Below are 15555 nucleotides of genomic sequence, written 5' to 3' on the forward strand. Positions count from 1 at the left end.
TTTACTTTTACTGAGAACAGGGAGCAATTCTAAGCACAAGGAAGATAGAACCAAAGGCAGGCTCCAGGAAAATTCATCTGGCCAACACATGGCTTACCGAGAAGAGACCAGAAGTTGATGACTGAAGGAGTAATGCAAGTATGAGACAGGACAAGCCAGGTTGGGACGGTGAGAATAATCAGGAAGGAATTTTTCTTTTGAAAAGAACAATGGGCCAAATGCATAATGTTTGACTGGCCAGCATAACACTGGAAAGGAACAGAAAGGAGTCAAAGATGCCTGGGAGGCATCTAATTTGGGAAAAGAGAAAAAGACATTGTTGGTTTTGTGGAAAGTTCTGAGGAAAAAAGAGGCAAATGAAGAGACTAGTTTTACACTTGAAGGTCACATAAGGATACCCAAGTATAAAATCCAGCAGCAGTGGCAGATTCAGGAATAAACTAAAGAGACAACATGGCTAGAAATAGAGACTTGAGGTCACCCACATAGGGTGATTGCTATGGTCTGAATGGTTGTGTCCCCCCAAAATTCAGGTGTTGAAATCATAACCCCCAAAGATAATGGTACTAGTGGGGGGGGTGACTTTGGGAGGTGCTTAAGCCATGAGGAAGATTCCTAGTCCCTTCCATGATGTGAGGACACAACAGAGGCGTCTGCAACCAAAGAGGGCCCTCACCAAAAGGCGACCATACTGGAACCGTGAACTTGGACTTGCCAGCCTTCTGAACCATTAGCAGTAAGTACCTGTGGTTTATGAGCTACCCAGTCGGGGGTATTCTATTACGGCAGCCCAAATGGGCTATGACAGGGATCCGAAGGAAAATCAAAATGATTTGGAAGAGGAGAGATAAAAATGTGTGCTTTAAAAAAAGATTATAGAGTCTTTTGTAGAGGTAAATAAGTAAAAATGAAAAAAAGAATAGGACAAGTTAAAAGTGAAAAATTAATAGTCATTTCTATTTTTATTCAGGGTGGCTTATGAAGCTTAACAGTTAACAGACATAGTTATTAGCACTTTTGTTTCCAACAATATTTGCTTGCTTCCATCATCAATTCTAATAAAATGTTTATTACTGATTTCAAAATTAATTTTCTAAATTAAAGTTGGACATGATTGGTAACAAAATATTACTAGCAAAACTGTCACATAATGAGGCAAATACAGCCCTCAATAAATCATTATTTGCTTATAGTTCATATTCTAAGTAGCCATTGATTTCTATAACAGACCTATTTTATCAAATACAGGCAGTTTTTTATTTCAGTGATAAAACACATTTTCAATGACATCCAAATAACAAATGAACACATATAATAGTTGTATAAATTCTACCACTTTCTAACTTGGATCCAGCTGAAAACTGGCACCGCTAGATTACACCTGGCACCACATAGGACAGTCAGCACCTGATCGTCTTATTCTTTACCAGAGTGTACACTGTGCTGTAATACACACTTATGCACAGCATGTAACTGAAAACATTCCCCTATCACTCATTCTCCTCAAGAAAACCACATGAAGGACCAGGAAGAAAGCCAAGTCCAGTTGGGGCTACATGGTATAAGAAAAGCCCTTATCGTATGTCCCAACTTAAACCTCAACCAGTTATGGGTAACCAGCCAGTTATGGTCAGCCAGTTATGGTCAAAAAGGCTGGACAAAATCTGCACTCTTCTGTTTTCCCTCATGTCCCCACTTGCCTGTGATTTAGAGGCCATTTTCCTTCTCTGAGTGGCCCATACACTCCTGTTCATTGGTTGCACCCCCACATATTCCATGTTCACCTCCTGGATGCAAAATTTTCCCTCGACTGGAGTTGTCTATGAAGTGGTGTACCAGCCTCACTTCTGGCTGCCAGGTTAAGATGAAGGTTTTCTCCTCCAATGCATAAATATCTGATGTACAACCACTTGCTTGTGGTTGCCCTCTTCCAATATCCTCTCTTTGACTCTCCTCAACATTGCCCACAGCTTCAACCATGATGCCATGGGAATGGAGGACAGGAATTAAGACTTTTTAAAAAATCCACTATGGCTATATATAGGAATAGAAACATTCAAGAGGAAGGGGAATCATGCATTTCCTACCCTCTCTACCTTTATCAGCTTGTGCCACCAGCACTAGCAACACCACCTCCCCTAATTTTGGCTCTAGAAGCTTGCAACTTTCTACATCACACCTTCTCGACTTCCGGAAAAACTCCTATCTCCCTTAACTGCCTCAATTTATTTTTTAACCTAGTCTCTAAAACACCATAAATTAGAGATTAAATTTCCAAGTTCCTTCCTAATTTATATACAGCAAAGTATATCGATCTTAACTATACAGCTACATGAACTTCTACACATAGATGGGTATGTGTATCTCCACGTGTGCACACATACATAACTGAGTAACCACCATCCAGAACATCTCCACTGCCTCTGAAGGCTCCTTTACTGCCCTTTCCCATCAACATCTCTGCCCCCACAGGTAACTACTATCATCCATTAGTCTGTCCTGTTCTTCTACTTCATCTAAAGGGAATCCTATTGCGTATGTTCTTTGGACTGACTTTTACTCATTATTATGCCTGTGAGATTCATCACTGTTGCATGCAACTAGTCATTCTTTTACTGCTGTTATGCTTTATTGTGTGAGGATATCAAAATTAATTTATCCATTCAACTGCTGACTGACATTGACATTGGTTAGTTCCAATTTTTGGCATCAGTAACAATGCTTCTGTGAACATTCTTATATAGACGACTTTTGGTAGGCCAACGTACTCATTACTCCCCTGTGTCTATCTAGGAGCAGAATTTCTGACTCACTAGAGAAGACTCATGATTACTTTAATAAATAATCACATACTTGTCCAAAATGGATATGCCAATTTCCATCCCCAGGACCAACTGTTTCTCACATCCTCACCAAATTATTGTCAGTCTTTTTCATTATAGCCATTCTGGTGGGAGTGTAGTGTTAGTTCACTGTGGTTTTAATTTGCACTTCCTTCTCATATATTTATTGGTCTTCTGAAAACAAAAACATTCTCTTCTAAATGCAAATATCTAGGGAATGTTGTAGGTCAGTAAGGTCAGTAATGTTGTAAGTCATCGCTTCCCTCTCTGTAGTCAGGGAGATCAGACAGTGATCCTCAAAGGAGGAAGGGTGTGCACTTACCTATGGGAGGGACATTTTGGGTTGTCACAGGGCTGGAGAAGACAGAGATTGATACTAAGGAGCTTAGCATTCAAAAAGTGTGGGTAGTCCCCCTTGACAAAGAATTGCTCAGCCAAAAATGTCCACAATGTCCTTGCTGAGAAATTCACACAGAGATTATGAAACTCCGAGTTTGTAAGTACAGAAGGGACCATTTTGAAGTGAGGCTGTCTTAGGAATGATGGAGTGAAGTGGGTGCTAGCTACAGGAGAGGACTTGATGGGTTTCATTCACTTGACTCAGCATTTGTATCTGGTTCATCTGACCATCTCCTGCTGTCACTGAGACTGTGCTATGGCCTTAGCTAAAAGCACAAGAGACTGGGTCCCCCACAACCCTAAGTTTGGGCCTGTGTGGTTTGTGACCTGCAAGGCTATAGTCCTCGCTACCAAATTTGACCAGGTCTCTGACATGGTTTATCAGACTTAACTGCCACCTGCTGAGCTGTCCCCTGAGCTCTTCATACCTGGTACAGCTTTTTTTTTTTTATGATGTAAAGTTCCATGATTTATTACTTGCATATAACACCCAGTGCACCATGCAATACGTGCCCTCCTTAATGCCCATCACCAGCCTATCCCGATCCCCCACCCCCCTCCCCTCTGAAGCCCTCAGTTTGTTTCCCAGAGTCCATAGTCTCTCATGGTTCATTCCCCCTTCTGTTTACCCCCCCTTCTTCTTCCCTTTCTTCTCCTACCAATCTTCCTACTTTTTATGTTCCATAAATGAGTGAAACCATATGATAATTGTCTTTCTCTGCTTGATTATTTCGCTTAGCATTATCTCTGGTACAGCTGTTTTAAGCAAGCGGTTCTCTCGCATTTGCTTCAAACACTGAGTTTCTATAATAAGATGGCACTTGTCAAAATTTTTAAAGGTTATAAATCCTGACTTTTTATTTTTGTGACAAATCATATGGCAGGTTTCAACAAGTCACTCACAAAACCTTCAAAAGCATTCCAATCATAAATTGTTAATTCCTAATACACAAAATTTTACACCTAAAACCTAGAGAGAAATGTTCTTTTTTTTTTTTTTTTTTTTTGGCCACTTCCTTCTTCCATCCCCTGCTTTGCTCCTGAGGACTGTAGGTGGTTAGTTTATATGCTCTGTGTTTAAAAAACAAAAACAAGGGGTGCCTGGTGGCTCAGTCAGTTAAGGTCTGCCTTTGGCTCAGGTCATGATCCCAGGGTCCTGGGATCAGCCAGGCTGGCGGGGGTGGGGTGGGGTGGGGGATGGGGGGTGGCGGGGTGTCCCTGGTAGGCGGAGAGTTGGTTTCTCCCTCTGCTCCTTCCTCCCACTCATGCTCTCTTGCGCGCTCTCAAATAAAATCTTTAAAAACAAAACAAAATCAAAAAGATAAAAAACTGATCCCCCATGGTTTTTAAGTTAGAGCCTTACAAATTAATATGAAACATGAATAGTTATCCAAATGACTTTCTCAGGTAGCCAAGCTCCTCAGATCTTTCTAAATGAACTGAAGGAAACGAGAGCTTCGAAATGCTTTAAGAACAAAACATGAATTCACTGAACATGTTATATCTGGACATGAGAGGTTTAAGGAGTAAACTAAGAGAAGATGTTATCAGGCAAAAGTTTGACAATTATATGGAACATGATGGGTAAATTATGAATTACAATTCTATTTAGACTCCAATTCCTACGGCTATTTTTTTTAAGTCAAATAAAAGGTTCTAACTTGGTCATTTTTATAAATAACATATTTGACAAATGTAACTGTGTTTCAGAAGTCTCATATTTTAGAGGGTCAGCCAATCTCCCTTAATGTATTCTGATTAAATTGAAAACAGTTTAGTGTTTAAACAAACAGATAAACATATGAACTTGTTCATTGTTCTCCCTCTGTAGAGCACTGTGGAAATCGATCCTTCCAAAGAATGGTACAACCTCACAGTTCACGGAGTTTACAAACAAAGATGCAAGTGATGGCTGGAGGAGCTGGCCCTCTTGAATAGCCAGACCCTATAACCTCCCAAGCCGAGCTGCTTTGCTAAGTCCAGAAGCTGACAGAAGCAGAAAGAAGGAAAGAAACCCACACAGCCCTATGTGCTCCTTTCCAGCAGGCAAAAATCTATAGGGCTACAGGGAACATGAAGGAGAACTTACATACTTCTCAACTCTCTGAAAACATTTATAGAGTTTCTCTGCCCACTATAGCCTACCATGTGCTTCTGGCCATACCAAGATCAGTAATACAAAACTGCTCTTCTTGTAAGCCTGAAATGGTTGAATATTAGCAATGTCACATGGTTCGACCGAATACAAACAAAATTGAAGGCTGGGCATCTATTACCCAGATAGCAGAAAAATACAGAGTAGATGGAAAATATGCTTAATAAGAGACTCTTTAAACAACCTAATGTAACACAGCTTTAGTATTTCAATAGAAGAGAATGGTACAATAATCTAGTAGAATGAGATAAGAATCCTCCTCCTTCTGGCGCTTGAGTGGCTCAGTCCTTAAGCGTCTGCCTTTGGCTCAGGGCGTGATCCCAGCGTTCTGGGATCGAGCCCCGCACCAGGCTCCTCCGCTGGGAGCCTGCTTCTTTCTCTCCCACTCCCCCTGCTGTGTTCCCTCTCTCGCTGGCTGTCTCTCTCTCTCTCAAATGAATAAATAAAATCTTAAAAAAAAAAAAAGAATCCTCCTCCTCCTCCCTTATATTTGTATAGCACACCTCCTCTTATTGGAACTTCGTAACAATCCTGGGTGGTGAGCAACACAATGGTTATTCTCATTTTATAAGCATGATTTTGTTCAAGATCGTTTTTTTTAAGATTTATTTATTTGAGAGAGAGAGAGAGAGCGTGCATGAGAGAGAGAAAGAGCATGCACATGTGAGCTGAGGAAAGGGGCAGAGAGAGAGGGAGAGGAAGAAGGAAAGAATTTCAGGCAGACTTCACGCTAAGCCTGGAGCCCCATGCAGGGCCTGATCTCAGGACTCTGAGATCATGACCTGAGCTGGACACTTAACCGACTGAGCCACCCAGGCGCCCCAAATCTTATTTTTTAAGAGAGTTAAGGAGGGTGTGTAAAAATCTAATGAGAGACATAGCCCATGAAGACCTAGTTTTGGTATAACTAGGATGCTAACCTATGTTACCTAGAGCAAGTACTTAGTTTCTCTTGATCTCACGTTCCTTTCCTGTAATATAAAGGGGCTGAGCCAGATAATTCCCAAGGGTATTTCCAGCTTAAATATTCAGACTTCAAAACAACCTGCCAGGGTTGAAAATGCCAAGGAATAAATAAAGTATGACAGTTAATGCATAATATATTATGAATAGCATAAGTGTCCTTATGGGAAATAAACACACTTTTATGTATCCATTCTCCTAAAGGAAACTATGTATGTTTAACAAAGTAATAATTTACTGCCTTTTTAGTGACGCAAGTTTATACAGGAAATGAGGCATGTCCAGTAACTGAAAGGAATTAAGTACAAGGTGAGAAGAGTACATGAAGATCTTTATACTGTGTGAAAATATGAAGCTTTCTACAGATTCTGCTGTGGATATTCAGTTTTTGCTGATGGACAGAAATTCCAGCATACAATTTAGCAATAGCACTTCCACTTGAAAGCAGAAAAAATACCTCTCGAAGTAAATACTTCTCCTAGCTAGACAGACTATTTGGCCATTTTATAGGGATCACTTGCTTTAGACAGAGAATGCATTCTCTCAGAGGACATATGTATCCCTTCAACTTCTGCAAAAGCAGATTCCCACTGGGTACGTACATCTATCCCTAAAGGTTTATGACAGTATGTCACAAGGTACACACAGACTTGGGTACTCTTATTTAAGGGAATCAACTTCTAGATCTTGAGGCTTCATATGTTTCCTTCTCTAAAAGTAATTTTCCTAAGAACACATGTGCCAATCTTCCTTTCCAAACCCTCCTCCTTTCCTCAGAGCCTTCATCTTCTTTACAAGTCAAGGCACACCTCTTCCTCATCCGAAATCTTTTCTATACCTAGCACATTGCCCTATACAATGCAGAATTCTCAAAGGCACCAAACATATGAACATCTCACAGATCTATCCCTCCTGAGGACGAGTCATAGGAAAAGTGTTAAGTCTGGCTTGTTCAAGAAGGCCCAGCTTTTGCCAATTAAGTTAGATGGTGACATTATTCATAAACGGAATGAACCATCTCTGAAGCTCCAAGGTTTTGATGAAAGTATGTTTAAAGCACGTATCTAACATAAATGCCCCAGAAATGACTCTACTGCATCCACTTAATTTTAACGGGAAAAATGTAGACGTCAGCTTAAAAATGGGTGAACACTAAGTTTTTCCAAATTATTTTAGGAAATAAGTGAACCAAAAAAAAATTTTTTTTTGACAGTCAATGTTCTAAGAGCAACATTACCCAAGGTATGTTATGTCAAACAAGCTTGTAAAAGGGTCCTGTGGCCAAATATGTTTGAGAAACACCACACGTTCTATATACACGAGCATATTAGAGACCCTGAGAAGTCATTTGGCAAGGACTCTTAGTTTTCTTTGACTTGATGTTTTTCACACCTTCAGCCACAGAGCCCTTTTGCACACACTGTCTATTAACATCGCTCTGAACTGGTGGTCTGTGGAGCACATTTTGTGAAATGCTCTCTGGGAATGGCCCCAAAAACCATTGTACCATAGGTCTCTTTGCAGTCCTATTCGTGTCAACCTCGGCCTCACCACTACCGTAGCCTCCCCTCCCGACATGTAACTGTCCAACACCTTCATAAACGATAATCTAGCACAAGATAGATTTCATCGCTAGACTCACTGAGAGGAGGCAAACCACCGTGTGAGCAACTCCCTTCCTTCCAATTCTTCTGTCTGCAGGGTAACATGATAAAAGAATTATCAGAGCCCAGAGAACAGCTTGTATTTATTTCTTAATACATGTGTGCTACACATGGAAGATGCTAATAACATACACATCTCTGTTGGTCTTGGATTTCTGACTCTAGTCTACAGACACGACATTAATTTCTCCTTGAAACACTCGCAGTAACACGAATCCATCATGGGCTTTCCTCATCACTCGTGATACAAGAGTCATCTTCCCATTGATTTTATAGCCCCAGAGATTAAGGTCAAAGAGCTATTGGAAAATACAATGTGCTAATGACTCACTTCACCACTGTGTTTCCTGAAGAAAAGTGAATAAAATAAACAGACATTTCCTTTTTGAATCCTATCCCAGTGATATAAGCACAGTAAGAAGACACACTAGAAAAAGACTCTAAAATGGATCGGAATGGGTCCCAAATTGATTTTTAAATGCTGAAATATGATGCTCAGGTCCAGACCAAAAGCTTTTTAAGTTCTTACCAAAAATTCTGTGCCTGTTTAAACTAGAAACTGCAGCAGGAGTTCTATGAAAATGCCTGGGACAGTAAAATAACCCCTTCAAATCAGTAACACATCCATTCCCTCTTAGACACTGACTTTTGTAAAACTTGATTCAGAATCACGTTAAGTACCACAGCACTGGGATTAAATCACTAGAGATAGCAGAGCATTGTGATGAATTTCTGGCAGGCTAAAGAATTTTAGACATTTTTAAGTGTTTTGAAGAACTGATTTATCAAGTCTGGTGGACTCCAGCTTTAACCTCTACCCACTGATTTTTTACTGTAGCTTTCCAAATATATAGCAAGAACAACGGGTTCTAAATTTCATATTTATAGCCACATTGCTGTCATATACACATTCCCTATTTCTTCCTAGAAAGAAACATGACAATAATCAATGCCCTTTCGAGAGTGGAACTGAAAGCAACTTTAGAGACAACACTAACTGGAAAGAACACTGCAGAGACAGAGAAGTCAGAGAACACACTGAAGGAAGGGAAAAAAGTATTGAAAAGATTTTAAATGAAAACATCAATGAATATTATCCCTTCACTGGCCAGAATTGTGAATATTAGGAAATGGTACTGGCCACATGCTGCTGAGTGAAGGGAAGAGACTCAAAAGAACACAGACTGGATCATTTGAAAGTTCATAAAAATCCAAAACTGAAAGATTCTTGTAAGAGTCAGGCTAGTGATTCCTTCTGGAAAAGAGAGTGCACCGTTCTACACATGGGTTATACACGGATACAAAGTTTATTTAAAAATATAATGAACTACACAGTTTCTAATATAATCACCAGAATAGTGGTTTTTTTTTTCACCAATACTTTGTCAATATGGCTCCATATACAGATGTAAAGTGACCTCACATTAATACCAGCAAATTTCATTTCCTTGCTGAATCAGGATAAGCCATCACGGTGTTACAGATTGATTTTCAAAATGACGCCAATTCTCTACCTCTCCACCTCTCCATGCCTTTTGCTATGTGATTTCACAGCTCTTCCTATGAAGAGGTGGAATGCAATCCCCCTCTTCCCCCTGAATGTGGGCTGGTCTTGTGCCTTCTGACTTTCAGCCACCAGAATACAGTTGAAGGGAGAGTGTGTCAATTCCAAGCCTAGGCCTGAAAAGCTTTGTGTGGAACCCTGCCACCACCATGAGAACAGCCCATGTTAGCTGCCCAGAAGATGAGAGATTGTGGAAGACGGTGGAGTCATCCCAGCCAAGATCATCCTAGACCATCTAGCCCCAGGCACCCGTGATTACAGATGCGTGACGGAGCCTGGCTGAGCTCATCCACACCTGGTGTGAGAAGAGAGGATACCAGAAAAGGAGTGCCTCAGAATCCAAAGGAACTATAGCATAAACTAAAGCACAGAAGCATAAATACAAAACAAAAGCATACAAATAAACACAAAAGCATTTAGAAGCATAAATATTCTGCTTATTAAAGATTTCTGAATAAAACTGAGGGGGTACAATGACTTACTAATAATATGATAAAAAATTTTTTTAACTACACAGCAGAGACATTTACAAGACAATTTGCTATAAAAATAAATGATGAAGTTTGGAGAACTTTATGATTTCTAAACCAAACCAGTAAAGGAGCCTAAGAGCTAAACACAGATTGTGAAAGTACTGGTGAGCGTCTAATATCCTCTCAGCTCTGCCATTCACTGAGCAAGGCTTTACATCCTCACCTGTAACAAGTACGTGTGGCCACTGTCCGGAATTCAAGGAAATGAGAAAATGTGTTAAAGTACTTTCGGTGGGGGGCGCGTGGGTGGCTCAGTCGGTTAAGTGTCTGCCTTCAACTTAGGTCATGATCCCAGGGTCCTGGGATCAAGCTGCACATCGGGCTCTCTGCTCAGCGGGGAGCTGCTTCTCCTCTCCCTCTGCCTGCTGCTCTGCCTACTTGTGCTTTCATGCCCTCTCTATCAAATAAATAAATAAAGTCTTAAAAAAAAAAAAAGGATTTCGATGAGCCTGAGTGGCTCGGTCAGTTGAGTGAGCGTCTGACTCTTGATTTCGGCTCAGGTCACTATCTCAGGGTAGTGAGATCAAGCCCCAAGTCAGGCTTGCTGTTGGGCGTGGAGCCTGCTTGGGACTCTCTCTCTTCTCCGCCCCCCTTGGCCCCTCCACAAGCCCTGTGCTCTCTCTCAAATAAATATTTTCTTAAAAAGTACTTTCATAAACTATAAACGGCTATATAAATGCTGGTAGCACAGGGAGGGGAGCCCAGGCTGCAGAGGTAAATTCTACCACTCTCCAGCCATGTGACCTTCCATCACTTAATTTCTTTGAGCCTCAAGACTCAGTTTCTTTATCAGTTTAAAAAAAAAAAAAGATAACACTACTTATCTCACAGGGTTGTTTGATTATGACATACCTCAAGCATCCAACACAATGGCTCCCCTAAATAGGCTCTCAATACATGCTAGTAAAATATATAAATGGGCAGATAAAAATATGTAAGTCATAATGACCAGAAAGGAAATGTATTGTATTAGAAAAAAGAAAACTATCAAGTTATTCTTATGCAAGTAATACCATAAGGAGAAAAGTCTCACATCGATAAAATCAACAGCAATTAGAAATGAAGCAATGGGGGCATCTGGGTGGCTCAGCTGGTTAAGCATCTGACTGGATTCTGGCTCAGGTCATGATCTCATGGGTGGTGAGATCAAGCCCCGCAATGATGAGCTCCCTGCTGAGGTTGGAACCTGCTTGAAGATTCTCTCCCTCCGCTCCCCCACAAATAAATAAATAATCTTTAAAAAAAATACCTGGGGAGAGCTTAAATAGAAATGCACAGGGTCTATGTGAAGAAAAAGATACTATTTCACTGTCCTTTGCGTGTTTTCAAATTCGTAAAGAAAGGAAGTAGGAGAGGAGAGGAGGGGCACAGTGAATGAACTCTCTATTGTTAGTGAGAAGGGAAATGGACATCCTCTCTGAGAGGTCATGTGCACAGGATGAATCAAAGCTTGGTACCAGCAATTTCTCTTATAAATATAACCATGGATTCATTGAAGATTTGTGTTCAAGTATGCCGGTGACAGTATATATAAAAAGAAAAAATAGAAACTAATCTGAAAATAACACTTTAGGGGGATGGTTAAATGAAATATTCTATATCCACCCAATGGGATACTAGGTCAGCATTAAAATAATTTTTACAAGATTTAATAACATCAGAATGTATTATCTATTAAGTGAAAAAACAGTTTCACTTCACACTTATCCATGAAATATAATCTCAAAAACTATATATACTATAGAAAAATGCATTTTTGAAGGAGGTTAAGGTAATTTATATTTTTATACATTTCTTTAGTTTCTAAATTTTAAACAATAGGTATGAATTATTTTATAAATAGCAAAGACAATGTGTTTGTTTTAAAGAATAGGTTTTTAAATGGGAACTTTCTTGAAATTGGTTCATTTCTTAAGCTTTACTATATGCTGCCTTGATGTTTCAATTATACATGAGAACAGTGATCTTCATAAAGGTGGGAATTAAGTCTTATTATATTCTAATATTTCTCAGACTACTCCCACTGAAATCATCATTAAATATCTGTAAAATGAATGAGTTAATAAATGGCAGAAAGTCAATATACTAATGTTGTGGGGGGCTAAATTACAACAGGAAAAAAAATCTTTGAATAACATTTAATTTATATAATTTGAAGCTTTCTCAATGATTTTTAACATACTCAAAGAAAATTTATAATATATATACACATTAAATACCACATTCCAATATTGACACCTTGAATTTTAAAAAGCTCAATCCTGATACGGATAAATGTTAAAGAAATGTAATGTGGTAAGTCCATGCTTTGGCATTCTCTCCTGTTTCAAAAACATATCAATTACAGACAAATTATAAAGAGGATAATAAAAAAAAAAAACCAACAACAACCAAGGCAAATATCCTAGTAAACCTGAAATGGCACGGAAATACATGGCAGTGGATGGAGCCACTGAATTCCTGGGGCTACTACTGTCCAGGAAGAAACATGGGCAGCCAAGAAGTTAGCAAGTGAGGGTAGGAATCTCTAAGTACCTGTGCAGAAATGTTCTTCCTCAGCAACTGAAATCTGGCTCAACTTTTCAACACGTTTAAAAAGGTAAATGAATGAACACATTTAAAAGAAAAGAAACAAGAACAGGTAGCCATGAAAAATTACTAGAAACCTAAGAAGTGGAAAAAAATCTTAAAAGTATAACAGGTGGGATAGAGTCCAGATGGGCAGAATAAAGCAAGAATTAGAAAACTGTAAGATGGAACTGAGGTATTCATTCAAAATGCAGCAAAAAATAAGTAAATCAAAAAATTTTAAAAGAGGATACAAGCACAAAAGACTTGCTCAGAGGCGTGAGCATTAGAGAAGTCCCCCAAACTAGTCAATAGGAGTTTCAGCTGAGAAGCATGGTGGAAAAACAATATCTGAAGAGATAACAGCTGATCATTTTCCAAATCTGAGGAGAGACATGACTGTTTGGATGGACAATACACTCTGTCTACTAAGTAAAATCAAAATACATGCTAATATCGACACAGCATGACAAAATGACAGAAAGTAAAGAATTCAAAGAAGATCCTGAAAGAGAGAGAGATTATCTACAAAGGAGGGAAAGTGTCAAAAAGAAGTGGGAAGGTATCAGTGTAACATGGTCAAACATATTGCTAGAAAACCACCTAGAGCTTACACCTGACCAGTCTCCTTACAGAAGGAGCTCAAAAGAAAAATATTTTCAGACATCTAAAGTATATGCTTTTCAGGGACCCTCATTTAAAGAACTGTGAAAGAATATCATCTTAAAGTACAGACTGGCAAATAAGAATACAGGACACACAATTAAATTTGAATTTCAGATAAACAAGTACTTTGTAGTATATATGTCCCAACCAAATTATTTGCTATTTATCCGAGATTCAAGTTTAACTGGGTGTCCTGTATTTTACCTGAAAAACCTACTTTAAAAAAAAAAAAAAAAGAATCCAGAAAGTAAGCACAGGACACAAGAAATGATGCCGAATGCAAAACCTGATAAAATAGGTTACATTCATTTAACTACTAACTGTATGGGAAAAAAAACTTTTCAATTTCCATAACTACACCTTTAAAAATAACTGTAAAATGATGACTCTAATTCTAAGTGAACCCAGCATTATGCCACAGGCCACGTTCTTTTCTCCAGGCAGGTAGGTTTTCTTTAAAACCTGAACTTTCTAGTTTTCTCAAAGCACCCAAACACCAGTCTTCTATATGCTCACCATACGGCAGTCACAATTTTTTGTAATGTTTAAGAGGTCCAAAATAGAAGCTATAGTCCAGCCAAGCTCTTCATAACCCAAAAATCCCATGTATGGCTTACTGGTGTGGAGTGAGTTGTGAGTTTCACTTAATAACAGAGATATGCCCCTGAAAAAAAATAACCAGTATCCTTTCTATGTTCCAAACAAAATTCGGTTTCATATGCAATCTGGGGTACCATTTTAAAGGAGCTCCACAGTGAAAGTTTTGTACTGGGTATGATGATGCCCTAATGTATCTGTTTTGTAAATTTATTTTATTAAAGCAGAAAAACTGGTGTAATAAAATGACGCCAAGAGAAAGTTATGTGGACAGCTCTTTCATATTTGCTTTAACGGGCTCATCTGGAGTCAGCTAAAATTTAGCTAGTTGGGAGCATGAACAAAGCAAATTGTGTCCTGCTGATTCCGACTGATTTAATTACACTAAGCCCAAGGTCAGGAAGGATGTCTTATTCATCACTCATCCTTAGTCTGTAGCTCAGGAGAGCCCTGCCAATTAATGTTTGTGGATCACTGAATATTCTTTAATGTTTTCAAGATTATCTATGAAAAAGGAATATACATACACTGGATTCTGAAAGTGTAGATGTCTCTCACTTATACATTTTGGCACTGCCCACAGCACCTTGGCACGTGCTTAAAAAATGTACAAAATAATACTAGGTTGATTTTATCCCTATAGCTCATGCAATGGGTGATTTCAATATATCAAAAGAGGTATTTGCCTTGAATAAAAGACTTCACTAAACAGACTGGTCCCCAAGTAATTTCAGAACCAAATGTGTTTTTAAAACTTGGATTTACGCCTAATTTTTAAGAGCTCATTTATCTCATGACAAAGTAATGGGCAAGTGAGAGTACTCAAAATACAGGGAAGAATGGAGCCCTAGAGTCAAGGCGTATGAAAGCAGGAATTCCTATTATCATATTCATGAGGTATTAATCCATTTAATTTCAGCTCTACATCAAACTTTCGCACAATAATCAAATGACAAATGCTGTGCTAGATCCACCAGGAAATATGCTTGTATTGTTTGTTATGATAAATGAAGCAAATTATAACAATTCCATAACGCTAAGGGTAGTGAGGACAGGTTTTAGCAGTCCATGTGTGTATATGTAATAAATCATTCCTTTGAAAAGATAATTGCAGCACCACTAGAGAGGAGAAAAAACCCAACTTGGAGGGCAATTATTTCAAAGCTCCTCAAATTAACTTGTACACAGTTGGTTCTTTGTTGCTGAGCCCACATTACTAAACGTTGTTTCAGGACATTAGTTTGCTTAGGTGAAGGAAATAATGTAATTCTAGTTATTAATCACTTTAATTTTAAATGTGCTTTGTAAACTGAGAAGACATTAAACTCTAAGAACAATGTGGAACGCACAAGTAATTAGTGGTTAATGGGCTCTTTTTGAAAAACTCTAGGATAACAAAATCAAAAGCTTCAACACTCTAGGAAAAAGGAGTGTACGTATGTAATGTGAGAAAGTTCTATTTGATTTTGCTGACCAATAGTGTCACAAAGGGAGTGAAATTAAGCCCTTCTCTCAAAAGTAATTTTAACAGATTATGATGAATGAAATCATATTATTTTATGAGTCAATCTCCTCTGTAGTGTAATTTAGCGGTGCCTTTTGG

At 38.8% G+C, this 15555-nt stretch overlaps 1 protein-coding gene across 9 annotated transcripts in view; it reads right to left on the reverse strand.

Annotated features, from left to right (window-relative positions):
• Positions 1-15555, reverse strand: part of LTBP1 (latent transforming growth factor beta binding protein 1) — a 391256-nt gene that overhangs the window by 141699 nt on the left and 234002 nt on the right. The window lies entirely within an intron of this gene.

The sequence above is a fragment of the Ursus arctos genome, unplaced genomic scaffold (assembly GCF_023065955.2).
Source record: "Ursus arctos isolate Adak ecotype North America unplaced genomic scaffold, UrsArc2.0 scaffold_8, whole genome shotgun sequence".
In the NCBI taxonomy this organism is placed as follows: domain Eukaryota; kingdom Metazoa; phylum Chordata; class Mammalia; order Carnivora; family Ursidae; genus Ursus; species Ursus arctos.